We start from the raw sequence: 12900 nt of genomic DNA, 5'->3' as shown, positions 1-12900 counted from the left end.
AAGATTAAAAGCAAAACTACCAGATGATCCAGCAATTCCACTTCCGGAAATATATCCAAAGGTAATGAAAACACCAACTCAAAAAATATCTGTACTCCCGTGTTCATTAATTTGTGGTTAGCAGAGGTGGAGAGCAGATTTGGAGAAAGGTGGTCAAAAGGTACAAAATTCCAAATATAAGATAAATAAGTACTGGGGATATATAGCTAACACTGCCCTACGATATATAGGAAAGAAAAAAATTTTTTTAAGATTTTATCTTTTTGACATAGCACAAGCAGGGGGAGCAGCAGAGGGAGAGGGAGAAAGAAGCAGGCTCTCCACTGAGCAGGGAGCCCGATGCAGGGCTCGATCCCAGGATCCTGGGATCATGACCTGAGCCAAAAGCAGATGCTTAATCAGCTGAGCACCCAGGCACCCCAAGGAAAGTTTTTAAGAGAGCAAATCCTAAAAGTTCTTATCCCAAGGAGACATTTTTTCCTTTTATTCTTCTTTCTTTTTATTGTATCTATATGAGAAGATGGATGTTGGGGCCCCTGGGTGGCTTAGCGGTTGAGCATCTGCCTTCGGCTCTGGGCATGATCCCAGGGTCCGAGTCCCGCACTGGGCTCCCTGCATGGAGCCTGCTCCTCCCTCTACCTATGTCTCTGCCTCTCTGTCTCCCATGAATAAATAAATAAAATCTTTTTTTAAAAAGGAGAAGATGGATGTTAGCTGAACCCGGAATGGTAATTGTTTCATGATATATATAAATCAAATCCTCATGGTGTATGCCTTAAACTTATACAGTGATATATGCCAGTTATTTCTCAATAGAACTGGAAAAAAATATTCAGCCATATGGAGAAATCCCAGGGAAGGAAAACAACATAATGAAAGTATTTGTTTCATTAAGGTGGTGAAATTGTGAGCTATAAAATGATTTTCTTCTAATATTGCTATTATTCGATGACTAAAGATAATTATAAAAAATTTTTAAAGAATATCTCTCGCCTGATTATAAACACAGTTGAATGAACATTAGTATACAAAGGTAACTGACCACCCAGCTCCCCTTGAAGTTGTATTTGCCTAAACCTCTGTGCGTGTCAGGCTTGGATCTCTTCTTTCTGGCTAGTCACTGCTCAGATGTCACCTAATCAGAGAGGCTGTCCCTAACCCACTAAACAAAAGAGCACCTTTAGCCTCAATCGTCCCGCAGACCCCATATACTGATACCCTGCTTAATACACACGTGCACACGCACACATGTGGACACACACATCTGTGTTCTGTCTCCCCTCCCTAGAATGAAACCAACCAAAGGCAGTGACTTCATTTTCTTCACTGCTATATCCCCAGTACCTAAAAAAAATATACCTGAGTGCGTAGTAAGCATTTGATATGTATTTGTTGACTGAATAGATGAATTGGTAATTGTGACTGATGCCAAAAGCAATTGATTCTATGAATTTGAGCAGCCCAGTTTTACCTTTACAAAAACTCTATGTGCAAAAATGTAGCATTAGGGAAGATTCATGACAAAACAGTTACAAAGAATGCCTTCAGAGGCACTTTACTTGTATGTGAGTCTCAGCCAACACCCAAAGCCTAAGAAGAATGCTTATGTTACCATGAATCTTAAAACAAGTTCACATGATCTGCACACTATTGTCTCAAACTGTCATCCACTATTAAAAAACCATGGCTACCCCTGTTTTAAGATATAAAGCATTCTTTTTTAATTAGATTCACTCTGGGGGCACCTGGGTGGCTCAGTCAGTTAAGCATCTGCCTTTGGCTTACATCATGATCCCGGGGTCCCTCTCCCTCTGCCCCTCCCCTCAGCTCATTCTCTCTCTCTCTTTCTCTCTCTCTCTCTCCCCTCCCCCCCCCCCCCCGCTCTCCCCCTCTCCCTCTCCCTCTCCTTCCCTCCCTACCTCTCTCAAATAAATAAAGTCTTTTTAAAACTTAAGATTTACTCTGGAGAAAGAATGAATTCAAAGGTGAGCATATTCCTGACACTTTGCTTTTGACACTTCTCAGAGGTCACTTGAGAACGGAATTGCTGCCCCTCAGGGCTGGCCATCTGCCCTCAAAGTGATGAATAAGGAGGACATGCAGATAAGCCCCGGGCCTCCAAGATGTGCTATGGAGTTCTTAGAGACGATCCCTGGAAGGCAGTAGTAGCAACACTGACCAGGAACCTGGTAGAAATGAAAATCTGGGGGCCCTGCCCCAGGCCTACTGAATCAAACTCTGGAGAGGGACCCAGGAATCTGTGTTTTAACAAGTCCTGGGGATTCTGATGCACACTCAAGCTTGAGGGCCACTGTCATGGCAGGGGGGATTGTCTTATTCTCCGTGAGTTATGTGTAGGATAATCCATAGTAATCTTCTCCAGAGATCTCTATCAGATTGTGGCTACATCACAACAAGGTGCACTATCCAGAAACTATGCAATAGTGTATTACATTGAACCATATGGAGTTGACATTCTTGTAGGTCAAATATTATTGAATAGGGCTTCCAGCTTCAGCACAGAGATCAGAGAGCTATAAGGTGTCCTTCCCATGTTTACAATAAGAAAAAATCTGGACTGGAAATTAGAAGAGAATTGAGTTTGCAAGCAAATGGCTATTTCAAAATCTGTAGAGAGATAGGCATTTTCTGTGAGACATGGAACTTGACATTTGCTTACCAGGGACTAAAGCTACCAGATACCATATAGGTGGAAAGGAAGATCAAGATAGAAAACTGAAAACAAATTGCTTTCCCTCCAGGAACCCCAAGTGGCCCTTACATGGAGGATTGGGGAAATCCAGAGAAGATTCATGGTGCAGGCTGGAGGTGCTAGCTCAGGAGCCACTGAGAAATCTGCACAAACCTTTCTCACTTAAGGAACAAAAGGCTTATTCTGCAGAGGGAAGGACATAGTCTGAGGGCACTGGTGAAATAGCATTGCAGCTGGGAGAAGGGAATTCCACCCAACCCCAGCCCCAGCCCTCAACTCATCTAAAAAATGATTATTTCATCTTAAGGGCGAAGGGTCTCAAGGCTGTTGACCGCGAACACCAGTGCATCTGGGGGAAGAGACCAGCCTAGGGGAAATCTATCTCTGCAGTCAGAGGCACATGTGAGGGCTGTCCCCTGAAATTAAGGCTTAGAACATCAGAGACCACCCTCACTCTGTGCCCCTACTAGCACACTAACAAAACTTCAAGAATAATAACATTGGATTACAGCAGGGAGGGCTGCCAGAGACAGATCTTTTATGGAGAGCAGTACAGAGGGAAGCCCCAAAACCAAGAGGAGGAACACAAAAAAGATCCCTAGAGGAATTAAAAGTTTCTGATGTCTGTAGGAACAACAAACCTCAACACGGCCCAATTCCTGGCTAGGATAACATAAATTCCTCTACTAAATTCTAATTTAACACAGCATCTGCTGCCTTATATAAAATGTCTAGCTTTCAACAAAAAAATTACAAGGCATGCCAAAAGCCAATGAAAAAGCAATCTAAAGAGACAAAACAATCCTCAGAACCACTTAAATATGGCACAGCTACTGGAAGTATCAGAGAAGGAATTTAAAATCATCATTATGTTAAAGGCTATCATGGAAAAAGCACACAACATGCAAGATCAGATAGGAAATTTCAGCAGAGATGGAAGCTATAGGAAAGAATCAAATGGCTGGAAATTAAAAATGCAGTAACAGAAATGAAGAATGCCTTTGATGGGCTCATCGGAAGACTTCAATGTTTATATTTACATGAATAAATACCAGGACTGACAAAAAGAGAAAAGGAACAAATCACCAAGTTGAGAATGAAATGGGATAACACTACAAACTTTGCAGCCACCAAAGGGATAATAAGGTAATGCTATGAACAACTTCATGATCTAAATTCAACATCTTAGAAGAACGGAACTAATTTTTCCAAACTCACAAACTATCAAAACTCAACCAAAATAAACAAGCTTGACAGTTCTATAACCATGATGAAAAAAATCAAATGTGCAATTTAAAGACCCTGATAAAGAAATCGCCAGATCCAAATGCTTTCACTGGAGAAGTCTACCAAACACTTAAAGAAGTAACACCAATTTTATGTAATCTCTTCCATAAAAGAGAAGAAGACAGAACTTCCCAAATCATTTTATGAGGCTAGTATTACTCTGATATCAAAACAAGGAAAAGACAGTATCCCCAAAAATGAAAACTGCAGGTCAGTATATTTTATCAAGCTAGATGCAAATATTTTCAATAAAGTAGTAGGAAGTAAAATCCAGAAATGTATTAAAAGAATTATATACCACACCCAACTAGAATTTATCTCAGGTATCTCAGGTATGCAAGTTCAACGTTGGAAAATCAGTGTAAGCCACCATATCAATAGGCTAAAGAAAAAAAATCACATGCTCATATTAATTGATGTAGAAAAATTGATGAAAAAACATCCAATACCTATGCACATTATTGATTCTCAGTGAACTAGAAATGGAAGCCTCCTTAACTTGATAAATAGCATCTGCAGTAAACCCACAGCTAACGTCATACGTAGGGTGAAAAACTGAATACTTTCCCTTTAAGATTAGAACAAGACAAGGAGGGGATCCCTGGGTGGCGCAGCGGTTTGGCGCCTGCCTTTGGCCCAGGGCGCGATCCTGGAGACCCGGGATCGAATCCCACGTCAGGCTCCCGGTGCATGGAGCCTGCTTCTCCCTCTGCCTGTGTCTCTGCCTCTCTCTCTCTGTGTGTGTGACTATCATAAATAAATAAAAATTTAAAAAAATTAAAAAAAAAGAACAAGACAAGGATGTCTGCTCTCAGTGCTCTTATTCAATATAGAACTGCAAGTTCTAGCCATAGTAACAAAGCAAGAAAAAGAAACAAAATGCATGCAGCCTGGAAAAAAGAAATACAACCATCCCTATTTGCAGACAACATGATTGCACGGAAAGTCTCAAGGACTCACAAACTTCCTGAAGTGAGCTCAGCAAGGTCATGTAATAAGAAAAGTGTGGTGCACAAAAACAATTGCATTTCTACATACTAATAATGAACATGTGGAACATGAAATTGCAAACCATGCCATTTATATTCACTCTAAAAAAACTAAATACTTGGGCATAAACTTAATACATACACAATTTGGACGCTGAAGATTAGAAAATTCTAATGAAAGAAATCAAAGAAGTTAATCTAAATGAAATGAATACTATATCCATAAATTTGGAAGATTCAGCATAATAAATACATTAATTCTTTCTAGGTTGATCTATATGTTTATGTAATTGTCATCAAAATCCTAGCAAGGTTTTTTTGTGGACATAGACAAGCTTATTGTGAAATTTATGTGGAAAAACACAGGCCCTAATTCAGCTCAAACAGTCTTGGAAAAGAAAAAAGAGGAATCACTCTCCCTACTATTAAGGGTTAGTATATAACTTCAGCAGTCAAGACAGTGTGGATTGGTGGCAGGATAAATACATAGGTCAGTGGAACACAATAGAGAACCCAGAAACAGACTCATACAGATATTCCCAATGATTCAAAAATCATTACCAAGGGGTAAAGGCAATTTAATGAAGGAAAGATAGACTTTTCATAAAGTGGTACTGAAGCAATTGAACATCCAGAGGTGCAAAAAAAAAAAAAAAAAAAAAAAAAAAAAAAAAAAAAAAAAGGACCTCCACCTGAACCTCAGACCTTATACAAAAATTAAGTAAAAATGGATATTTTTAAAAGATTTATTTATTTATTTATTCATGAGAGACACAGGCAGAGGGAGAAGCAGGCTCCATGCAGGGAGCCTGATGTGGGACTTGATCTGGGACTCCAGGATCACGCCCCAGGCCGAAGGCAGGCACCAAACCACTGAGCCACCCAGGGATCCCCAGTAAAAATGGATTTTAAATGTAACATGCAAAGCTACAAAACTTTTACTACTACAATTATTATTTTTTTTAAGTAGGCTCCATGCTGGGTGTGGAGCCCAATGTGGGGCTTGAACTCACAAACATGAGATCAAGACCTGAGCTGAGATCAAGAGTTGGACACTCAACTGACTGAGCCATCCAGGTGCCCCTAAAGCAACAAAACTTTTAGGAAAAAACATAAGAGAAAATCTTCGGACCCTAGGGCTGGGCAAAGAATTTATTTTTTAACATGGAATTAAAAACACAATTTATAAATAGAAAAATTGATAAATTGGGTCTTATCAGGATTAAAAACATGTGCTCTATGAAAGACCTTATTAAGAGATGAAAAGACAAGCTACGGACTGAAAGAAAATATTTGCAAACCACCTATTTGGCAAAGGACTAGTATCTAGAATATGGAGAGGACACTTGAAACTCAATAGTAAAAGAGCAAACATTCCAGTTAGAAAATGGGCACAAGATATGAACTCACCAAATAAGATATACACTTGGCAAATAAGCACATGAAAAGATGCTCAACATCATTATCCATTGGGAAAATGCAAATTAAAACCATAATGAGCTATCACTACACAGCTACTGGAATGGCTAAAATGAAAAAGTAACTACACCAAATACTGGTAAGGATGTGGAGAAACCAGATCAATCCTAACATTCCTGATGGGAGCGCGAAATGGTATAGCCACGCTGGAAAACAACTTGGCAATTTAAGAAATTAAATATGCAACTACCATATGACACAACATTTGCACTCCTGGGCATTTATCCCAGAGAAATCAAAACTTATGTTCACATAAAAACCTGTACATCCATGTCCACAGCATTTTTCTCATAATAGCCCCAAAGTGGAAGCAACTCCGGTGTCTTTGAAAGGACAAATGGATAAAGAGATTGTGGTACATCCACACCATGGAATAGTGCTCAGCAACAAATGGAAGGGACTACTGAAATGTGCAACATCTTGGCTGCATCCCAGGGGATCAAGCTGGGTGAAAAAAGACAATCCTAAAAGGTTACATACTGTATGATTCCATGTATATAACATTCTTGAAGTGACAAAATTATAGAAATGGAAAACAGATTAGTGGTTGCCAGTGGTTAGGTATGGAGTGTGTGGGGCGAGATGGGTGTGGGAATCAAAGGGCAGTAGGAGAGATCCTTGTGGTGATGGGACTGTTCTGTATGCTGTCAATGTCGTCATGATAGTGTACTTGAGCTCAGCAGGATGTTTCCATTGGGGAAAAGTGATTAAAGGGTACACTAGATCTCTGCATGATTTCTGACAGCTGCATATGGACCTACAATTATCTCAAAATAAAAATGTTTAATTTTAGGGGCGCCTGGGTGGCTCAGTCAGTTGAGCCTTCAGCCCTTGATTTTGGCTCAGGTCGTGATCTCAGGGTCCTGGGATTGAGCCCCACATGGGGCTCTGTGCTCAGCAGGGAGTATGCCTGAGGATTCTCTCCCTTCCCCCCCCCCCCAAATAAATAAATAAGAGGCACCTGGGCAGCTCAGTCAGTTAAGTTTCCAACTCATGATTTCGTCTCAGGTTACGATCTCAGGGTTGTGAGATCAAGCCCTGTCTTATGCACTCTCTCTCTCTCAAATAATTAAATAAATCTTTTTAAAAAAATAAATCTTTTTTAAAAATGTTTAATTTAATTTTATTTTTTTAAGGTTTTATTTATTTATTCATGAGACAGAGAGAGAGGCAGAGAGAGAAGCAGGCTCCATGCAGGGAGCCCGACCTAGTACTCCATCCCCGGTCTCCAGGATCAGGCCCTGGGCTGAAGGTGGCGCCAAACCACTGAGCCACCTGGGCTGCCCAAAAATGTTTAATTTTAAAAAGTATTTTGCACACACAAAATAGCAATTGAGATAAAGAGGGAATCTTATAGAAAAGAATCATCAAGGTGGTGACTATCCTGGATATCATGTCATGGAGAAATGATTGAAGTGTCGGGGGCAGGGGGAGCAGGGTATCACCTGAAAAAAAGAAGACCTAAGAGCAGTACTTGGAAAGCTGCCATGTGTAAGAAGAATTCAATTAGAACTGGGTAAAAGAATTAAATTAGAATGGGTAAACGTTACAAGAGAAGATTACATTTGAATATATGGAAGAACTTTCTAGAAACTAGAGCTGTGGAAATATAAGATGATGGAATTCTAAATACCTAGAGATACCGGTACTGTTTGGTAAGCCTATCAGAATGCTTCAGGGCCTTTCTACCGGCTCTTCCCTCTGCTTGAAATGCTCCTCCCATACATATTTGCGTGGCTAATACCCTGATCTCTCACTCAAATTTTTGTTCAACGTCCATTCTAAGTCAAGTGGGTGCTCTGGTTCATGTTATCATCATCCTCCAGGCCCTAGGCCAATGAAGCAGGTACCATTTGGAATGTTGCTGGTAGCAGAAAGTGGATGGCAGGGAAAAAGAGCTCTGGAAGGTCTTGCACCAGTACCAAAATGCTCAGTTTCAAAGTGAGGCTGGACATTCCCAGAAAAGGGAATTAGAAATTAGAAGAGCATTTTTTAAAGATTTATTTATTCATGAGAGACACACACACAGAGAGAGAGAGAGGCAGAGACACAGGCAGAGGGAGAAGCAGGCTCCCTGGACTCGGATCCCCGGTCTCCAGGATCACGCCCTGAGCCGAAGGCAGACGCTCAACCGCTGAGCCACCCAGACGTCCCTGAAATTAGAATATGTTTGGAGAGAAATTGGTGCACTGGTGAGTTTCTCCCTGTCAGTGGGGTGTTGGAAGGCTGCCTATCACTTACCATGAGCCTAGGGAAAGGATGCACAGAGAGTTTGTTATATATGTCCCAAGAAGTTTTCAGGACACAGAGGACAAGTGTCTGAGTCATACCTCACGAATCTAGAGGTCGAGATGGCTGGCTGAATGCTCAAATGAGGGCAGCAAGAGAGGGGCTGGATAGGAGAGGCCAGCACCCCCAGAGGTTGTGAGGCAAAGGGGAGATGTTTCCCTGGACCGGGTGTGATCCCGGCACCAGAGAGCCATCAGTGGGGTTGTCTTAGATCCTCTCACTACACACCCCCACCTTAGAGGGGTGGCTAGCAAGGTGGAAGAGGGGACAAGAAGCCAACCCTGCTCCTCCTTTTCACATCATCAGTGCTCAGCTGGTACCAGGCTTAAGGAGAAGAAGTGCTTTGCTTTTAATTTTAAACTTTAAAGTTTTCTTATCTTTTTAAAAAAGATTTTACTTATTTATTCACAGAGAGAGGGGCAGAGACATAAGCAGGCTCCCTGCGGGGAGCCGGATGCAGGACTCAATCCCAGGACCCCGGGATCACGCCCTGAGTCGAAGGCAGACGCTCAACCACTGACCCACCCAGGCGTCCCTAAATCTTCTCATCTTAAAAGAATTTCAGACCTACAAAAAGGTTGCAAAAATCATAGAAGGAGCACAACACAGGACAGAGATCCTTGAGAAAGAACAAGTAAACAAGGTGAGCCCGACAATTTCCCCAGCTTTCTGCCTTGAGAGAGATTCCAGGCTAGAGAACAGAGAGAGGGAAGCCACAAGGAGCCTGGTTCTCATCCTGAGCCAACTAGATGCAGCCAGAAGGCCAAGGAGGCTCCAGTGTGAGTACTGGAGAGGAGACCGCTGCACATGGAGTTCCAGAGATGCGTCGATCTGGAATCTTCATCAGAGTACTGCCCAGCAGCTGTGTGTGAAGGAACCTCCCGAGGCTGGGAAAAGGACCACCTGAAGGGGTTGGGGAACAATCCCTGGAGGTCCCGTAGGACCAGAATAGATTCTGTGTCTGCGGGCCGGAATGGAAATGTCGGAACCCCCAGGACGTCAGGTAGAGTGCTCAGAGGGGTATTGCTCAGTAGATGGGATTAATTAACCTTAGCCTAAAGGCTGCTCTGATCCACCTGAAGCTCAAAAGCAATCCCCAGAAGAGTCAAACTGTTTCCAAGTAACTTAACTCTATCCTAGAATAAAGCTCAAGAATATTTACAGGAATACAAAAGTGTGCAGTATCCACTAAAGCAAAATTTGCAACGTGTGGCATCTAATTAAAAAAAATTACCAGGCATGCGAAGAAAGGAAAATATGACCCACAGCGGGAAAAATCAATAGCAACAGATCCAGGAATAAAACAGATGATCGGGATCCCTGGGTGGCTCAGCGGTTTAGCACCTGCCTTTGGCCCAGGGCGTGATCCTGGAGTCCCAGGATTGAGTCCCACGTCGGGCTCCCTGCATGGAGCCTGCTTCTCCCTCTGCCTGTGTCTCTATGCCACCCCACCCCCGTCTCTCATGAATAAATAAATATTTTTTTAAAAACGGATGATAGCATTAGTAGACAAGGGCATTGAAACGATTATTATAACCACATTCCATATGTTCAAGAAGGTAGAGGGCACCTGTGAGACGAGAATGGGACTGTACTGGGTGTCACCAATGGGGGGTCAACTTGGGGGTGAGGTAGCCATTAGTTCGGAGATTGCATGCCCATACCGACTGACTTGGTCTTTCCATCCCTATCTATCTTTAAGTAATACTCTTGTTTGTTCCATCAAATATTCCATCTGTAGCATGTCTTAGAGGAAAATAACTTAAAATTTTTAACACATCTTATGAAGTCCACCTTTTTCTCACAAGCTTCTTGCTTACTCATTATGTATACTTAAAGCATCCTGTGAGCTTCTCCTATATTTTATTTTTTTAAGATTTTATTATTTATTTATTCATGAGAGACCCAGAGAAAGAGAGGCAGAGACACAGGCAGAGGGAGAAGCAGGCTCCCCGCAGGGAGCCCCATGTGGGACTCGATCCCAGGACCTCGGGATCACGCCCAAAGGCAGATGCTCAATCACTGAGCCCCCCAGGTGCCCCTCAATCCACTGTTCTAGTCCAAACACTATCTCTGCACTGGGGCAAAGTGGTTTCCAAGACATGCACTTAGGACAAGGGACAAGGCAGGGGCAAGAACCGAACTACTGTTCAACTACACAGAAGAGACTAATCCAGCATTTTGTAATTTTCTCAGTGTGGCTGAGGGTGGGAAGCCAGAAGAACATCGAGAAGGGGCTGGGGCATGTTTCAGGTGTGCAAATTACTGGGGACAATGAGAAAGTGCACTGTGTGCACCAAATGCAGAGAAGGCGCTCATTAGCTAGGGAAATTCTAGATTTTTTACTCAGCAGGGTTTGTGTTTAGAGGAAGGTATTATTCAAGCCAGAATTGACAACTCCTGTGAGGCCCACTCAGCCAGCAGGGCTCTGGTGAGAGCTGAAAGGAACACGGAAGACTGAAGTGGGGGCAACAGCAAGACACCGGCAAGTGATTGTGAAATGGGCATCTTTGCCCTCTGAAGACTGTGCCAGTCGTTGGAATAATCTCAGATAAATAGCACATTAGGAAAATTACTATTATTATGCATTACAAGACTACAAGGAAAATATGTCCATTATATTTTTTAAAAGCTCAGAACAGAGGTGTTGAAAGTTTTCCCTAGCTTCCCTCTTCTCAGTTCTGGTCTTTGTGTTTTTACAGACCTCAGAGCCCATTTTCCATTCATTGGCCACAAAAGAGGGTGCACATTGATGTCATTTGTTGAAGTTCCTAATTTCTACCAGGACTAGAATTAAGGAGGGGTTTCTTCCAAGATTTATACTGGCACTTTCTGCTTTCTTTTGGGGGTGGGGCAGAGGCATGGACTGTATTATTACTGAAACATGAAGGCAAGCCAAAGCATGATTTTGTAAGGTAAGTACCATCCTGCTTTTGTCAAAATGGCTTGTAATGTGTTGCAAAGGACACCATCAAGAAAGTGAAAAGACAACCCACAGAATGGAAGAAAATGTTTGTAAATCACATATCTGATAGGGGATCTGTATCCACAATATATAAAGAACTTCTACAACTCAATAATAAGGACAAAGATATAATTTAAAAATGGGCCAAAGATGTGAATGGATATTTCTCCAAAGAAGTTCGACAAATAGCAAATAAGCACATGACAAGATGCTCCACATCATTAGTCATAAGGAAAATGCAAGTCAAAATCACAATGAGGTACCACTTTACACTCACTAGGATGGCTCTGATAATCAAAAAGCCAATAACAAATGCTGGTGACAGCGAAGAGACATTGGAACCCTCATATACTGTTGGTGGGAATGTAACACGGTGGAGCCACCTTGGAAAACAGTGGCAGTTTCTGCAAAGGTTAAGCAGGGAGTTGTCATATGACCCAGAAATCCCATTCCTAGATACATATTCTCTGTGCACACCTTGTATGATTCCATATATGTGAGGGGTCCAGAACAGGCAAATCTATAGATAGATTGATGCTTGCTTAAGACTGAGGGGTACTGGGGGGATCCCTGCGTGGCTCAATGGTTTAGTGCCTGCCTTTGGTCCAGGGCATGATCCTGGACTCTCGGGATCCAGTCCCACATGGGGCTCCCTGCATGGAGCTTGCTTCTCCCTCTGCCTGCGTCTCTGCCTCTCTCTCTTTCTGTCTCTCTGTCTCTCTGGGTCTCTCATAAATAAATAAATAAATACTTAAAAAAAGACTGAGGGGGTATTGGGGGAGAGGCAGGGAGAGCTAATGGATACTGGGTTTTGGGGGGAGCTGATGAAAATATTCTAAAACTGAGTGTGGTGATGGCTGCTCAACTCTGTGAATATACTAAAAAACACTTAAATGGGTGCACTGAATGGTTTGTGAATTATATCTCAATAATACTGGTATTAAAAATGAAAAACCAAAACCTAAAAACCTTGTGACAATGTCCAGTGCAACCCAACTTTTACATAAAAGCACTACCTCCGGTGGTAATATTTTAGTATTGGAGCCTAAAATTGTGAGGCAGGTAAAGTCCAGAGTAAAGATCCCTTTGGGTTCACAGCCTTTCATAGGTCAGGCGGGCATCCTTCTGGGAGTCTATTTCCCTGGCATACAAAATTTGTTGCTGGTGATTCCTAGTGC

The sequence above is a fragment of the Vulpes lagopus genome, chromosome X (assembly GCF_018345385.1).
Source record: "Vulpes lagopus strain Blue_001 chromosome X, ASM1834538v1, whole genome shotgun sequence".
Lineage (NCBI taxonomy): Eukaryota > Metazoa > Chordata > Mammalia > Carnivora > Canidae > Vulpes > Vulpes lagopus.
This window is presented reverse-complemented; position numbering follows the sequence as displayed.